General features: G+C 36.8%; 1 pseudogene; it reads left to right on the top strand.

Moving 5' to 3' along the window:
* Window positions 1-5555, top strand: part of LOC107728518 (dynein heavy chain 11, axonemal-like) — a 58640-nt pseudogene that overhangs the window by 9482 nt on the left and 43603 nt on the right.

Raw genomic sequence — 5555 nt, 5'->3', positions numbered from 1 at the left:
CAATTTGTCGGTCACCGACGTGACTCGGAGTGACCGACTGAAAGGGAACGTCTCGGTTACGTATATAACCCTCGTTCCCTGAAGAAGGGAACGGAGACGTCACGTCACGTCCCGTCCCGTCGCCACGGCTGCTGTACCACCGCTGAGCGGCCGGGTCACTGGCTCGGCTCCTCAGTGAAAACCTGGTATGCGTTGCACCGGCTGCCTTTTTATGCTCACACTGTGATCAGCGGCAGCTGGATGCAATCATCGCATGCCAATGTGCATTGGCTCGTTTAGTTTACACTCGAAGTGGATTGGTCTCTCTAAGCGAGATCCCAATTTGTCGGTCACCGACGTGACGTCTCCGTTCCTTCCTTCAGGGAACCAGGGTTACATACGTAACCGAGACGATCTTTTCCATACAATCAAAGTGAAAGGTGACCAAAAATAATAATAATAATAAAAAAAAAACATAGTGACTTGTGCACTACTGTATTCCAAATCTTATGAAGCCATATAACAAAGTTATTAATTTGTTTACATTTATATTTTTATGGTTTTATGGTTATGATTTTGACGCTTTTGAAGGCCCCTCCTTACTATTTACTTCTATTCTATGAAAAAATCAGCTTCAAAATTCTGCTAAACTTTTTTTGTGTGTCCCATAGTAGAAAGAAAATCATACAGGTTTATTATTTTTGTATTTCCATTGGCACATAGTTTTTTTTTTTTTTCAAGCATAAGCGTCAAATCATTTAGTTAGTTTTCTCTGAAAACACTTTATATCGGAAGTCATTTTGCTTCTCGTATAATCGTATATTGTTGTACAGTTTTTTACTGGATAACAATGAAAATACAGAGTTATTTATCTATTTATTTTGCAGTGAATTACATGTTTTTATGTCATTCTCTTAGGTTGATTTCATTCTACGACTCTTGAGGATTTACTGGCTTTGCAGCTGCACAGATACAGTATGAAGATGTGGTGCACAGTACAGTAGGGAGAGCAGTCCAAGAGATGTCCACTGAGAAGGTTCAGTCTCATACAATATTTCTCCCAGGACTCTATTCACTGTGGTACATTTCTGAAAATAAGTCCAGTTGTTTATTACTTTACTTTACTTTTACTTTTAGTCATTTAGCAGACGCTTTTATTCAAAGCGACTTGCAAATAAGAAAAAGTAATTAAAACTAAAAGCTAAAACTCTATAAATACTATATATATACACATTTAAGAAAATTAAAGAAATTAAATAAAATTAATTGATTTATTTTGAAGGTTTTGGCTGAAATTAGCCAGATGTGGGCACGGATGGAGTTTTCTTATGAAGAGCATTACCGCACTGCTACACCAATGCTGAAATGCAGTGATGAACTTATAGAGAGTCTGGAGGACAGCCAGGTATAAACAGCTCTGAAATGTCACATGGAATTAGCTGGATGGTTTAAAGAAAAAAAACATAAACGTTACACTGATAGCATCTTAACTTTGCTTATCAGAAAATGTTAACAAGCTGTTGCTTGGCAAAATAATCTTGGTGTGGTCAGGGTCTTTATCTCCTTCTCTAAGACCGTCCCACTGCGCTGAGAGAGCGATCTTTCATTGTCAGCCGCCTGTATTCACACATCTGATTTATAGAGACCACACATTGCTGGCTTTGTTATCACGCTGTATGTGTAGGGGCCAAAATCTAACCAAACACATCGCTGTTGACAATAAGTCTGCTGTCTATGCGAAACCGGCCCCCTTACACCCACATGTCTGAAAACATTAAAGACAACAGAAGGGCGCTAACACAACATGGACACAAAAACAACATATGCGCATCGCACTGGAGAAACCAAAACTCAAATTTTTGGGGGATTACTTTTTGCCTCATCACCTCCAAATGTGATCTGAACTTTAGGCTGTAAACTATTCATCTTTTTAATGTTATTTGAATGTTTTAGTGCTATTATCATGTTTTAATGTTATTTTATTTTTTTATATTTTTGCCATTATGAACACAGTAACAATACATCAACATGAAAAAAAATTGAAAACTGACCAACTTGGAGATAGATAATAAATGAAACTGTACAAGAAACTGTCCAACCTGGTGGCTGCTGACTCTGTATATGCATCTCTGTATGTTTCTCGCTCAGGTGCAGCTGCAGGTGTTGCTGCACAGTAAGCAGGCAGCGTTCTTCCATGGGCAGGTGTTGGACCTACAGGCCCAGCTGACTCGGGCTGACCCAGTGCTGTTGATGTGGCAGGAGGTGCAGAGGACTTGGGCTCACCTGGAGAGCATCTTCATGGGATCTGAAGACATTCTCCACCAACTGCCAGAGGAGGCACATCAGTTCGGCTCTATTGACTCTGACTTTAAGGTATGCTTGAATTTATCTAACATGAATTTATTAGTGGTGTGCTGAATGTTTAAGGTTAAAGTATATGCTTTCCGTAAAGGTATGTTCAACATAGATGAGATTCCTAATCATAAGCATATGGGTCAGTATTTTGAAATGTTAAGATGTAAAAATATTGTATTGAAATCAAATGAAACATGAAATGTAGTGCATAATAAAATCAAGAGATGTTTTTTTCTGTACAGATTACTAAATTGTTGTTATTAAATTGTATAGTATGTCAGGAACCGCACTGCAGAGCTCATGGGTTCATATCCTAGGGAACAAAAGTACTTATAAAATGTAAGTTTGTAGTTGCAATGTCAATAATATATATATATATATATATATATATATATATAACTCATTGCTTGTATATATTAGTACTACAATTAAAATAAAATTAATTAATAATAATATAAAATATTAATATTATATGAAATGGTATTTAAATATATATTAAAAGCAAAACTTGTCAAAGTTACAACTTGCAATGAAGTGCATTACACTTTCGACCATTTTGAATGTAATTACTAATGAAGTAAAATGAAGTAGAAATGCAATGCAATTTAATTTAATAATTAACTTAAATGTAAATGGAAAGTATGTAAATATTTGTCTGTATTTACTTTTGTGTGTTGATGTGTGAAGTTTGCATGGTTACACATTATCTCGAGAAAAACACTGATGATTTCCCATTGTCCATTCTAGACTGGCTGTATGTGAGAAGGCACTAGCCAAATACCTGGAGACCAAGAGAATGGCTTTCCCACGGTTCTATTTCCTCTCTTCAGCAGACTTACTGGACGTCCTTTCTAAGCGCAGACAGCCCAGACAGGTACTGCTGTATTAGTTAGCATTTAACTTTAGCTTGATTCAACTCCATATGACAGTCTGTCTGTTAGTTTGAATTAGTTTGAAAGTTGAATTAGTTTCAGATTTCTGTAATTATACAGCACATTTCAGTATTACAGTAATTCATAAACAGGTCAACTATAAAGTATGCAGTCTTTACTGGTATTTGTAATAATCGTGTCCGAGATTCACAGAAATATATTTTACATTGTACCATATTTCCTCATCTTTCTTCTCATTTGCATACAGTAAACTTTATCTCTATGATTAAACTTTTTTATCATCACGGTGATAATTCCAAGGGCAGTGCTTCGCTGTGAAATATCATTACGATGAAAAAAAAAGAAAGATATACACTTGGATTGATTCTGACCCTGGCCACCTCCTTCTTTGAGCCAATCCTCCCACATATGTGGAGTTTTTCTCCTGAACCGTTCAACCAGAACAAAGTGCTTCATCTTGTTCTCATTGTACCTCGGTTATAATAAGAATTGCAAATACATCCACAATCATATCATTATCTACGGATATGCCCATACTTAACCATACATAACTGTGTGGATTGATTCATTTGTACACAGAGGTACTGGGTACAGCATATTGTTCTGTGAAAATAATGCTTTATGGTTCATTGCTTTTTAGGTTACCTGTCACCTGGGTAAGCTGTTTGACAGTATGACTGATCTGGAGTTTTCTGACAAGGAGGGGGGAAAGGCCACAGTAGCAGTGGGAATGTTCAGCAGAGACAGAGAATATGTTCCATTCTATTCGCAGTGTGACTGCGTTGGACCGGTAAAACCCACATTCAAATCAAATTAAATAAAACTCAGAAGTTTTAACTTTGTTTTTTTTTTGTTTTTTAAGTTACAGGCAAACTTTAAAAAAAAAATTGTCACACCCCCACCAGCTGGCCGCTCTTATTCATAGTCAAACAGTCTTACAAACTCGCAGTTCCCCCCAACATTGATAAATGAGCTCTGTGCTTATTTGGCCTCCCAACTGGAATATATGACCTTGCTCCATAAACATGGGGGGATTTCTCTGATGAACACATGACCCTGAGCCCCTGTCAGCGCGGTTATTACCATCCACTTCTCTCTGGCATGTAAATTGATATAATTACTGTAAGCAGGGCCACAAAGCTCACTGTATGCTCTCACAAGCCATCATTGTGCCCTCTGAAACTCAAAAATATCTGCCTTGCTTCTCCAGATTGCCCAGCTAAACTCCTTGATAAACATGTTATTGGGGGAACTGAACCCGGGTGACAGGCAGAAGATCATGACCCTGTGCACCATAGATGTTCACGCCAGAGATGTAGTCTCCAAACTCATCGCTCAGAAGGTTGGGTCATGTTTACTGCGCTTCGTAAATAATGATCATGTTGACTAAAGGATGCTCTGTTTCCTTGTTTTAAATCATTTAGTGGTGTTTGGCACTCTTCTTCAGTCATTATTTTAATGGGCTTTAAATTGACAAGCAGTAATTGATTAATTAATTGAGCTGGGAGCATTTAGACTTTTTTTCTCTCTTGAAATGCTGGAATGTCTTTTTCAGTGTTGTTTTATTGAATCTTTGAGGCCGTTTTTATCCAGCTGAGCAGTGTTCAGGCTTTTGCCTGGGTTTCTCAGCTCCGCCACAGCTGGGATGAAGAGCAGAACCACTGCTTCATCAAAATCTGCGATGCCCAGTTCCGTTATTCCTATGAATATCTGGGCAACACCTCGTCTGGTCATTACACCTCTCACAGACAGGTAACTTAACAGCTAATGGTCTCTAGGCAAGTCGAGTTATTTATTTATTTATTTATTAAATTTTTTTCACAATTTTGTGCGTACTTCCCAGTATTGAAACTAATTTGACGGAAAACTTTTTTGTCACACTTTATTATTATTATTATTATATATATTTTTTTTTTACTTTATTTTTATTATTGATTTATCAAGAAAATGTATTATGCAGTATTGAAGAAATACAGGAAAGCATAAAACAAATAAATAAAACAACAGAACAAGGGGTATACATTCTATTTTTAACACTTTATAATATTTATGTAACACTTTATAATATTTTTCATTGATAAGCTATTAACAAACAGATCAGTAGTTCATGTATATTTAAATATGCATATATGAAAATAAATTTCTTTCATTTCTGAAGAAATTACTTTTTTGGTCTGTAACGTAGTTTGTAGATCGGGAAGAAGGAGGCGGGAACTGGCGAACATTAAAGATTTTAATAATAAAATAACCAAACACAAAATAGCGCGACAGCCCCTCGCGGACGACTGTCGCGCACAAACAAAACCAAAACACAAAATAAACTCCAGG

Source organism: Sinocyclocheilus rhinocerous, unplaced genomic scaffold, assembly GCF_001515625.1.
Source record: "Sinocyclocheilus rhinocerous isolate Xijiao unplaced genomic scaffold, SAMN03320098_v1.1 scaffold3047, whole genome shotgun sequence".
Lineage (NCBI taxonomy): Eukaryota > Metazoa > Chordata > Actinopteri > Cypriniformes > Cyprinidae > Sinocyclocheilus > Sinocyclocheilus rhinocerous.
The sequence above is the reverse complement of the archived record's forward strand: the minus strand, read 5'-3'. Positions and strand labels throughout refer to the sequence as shown.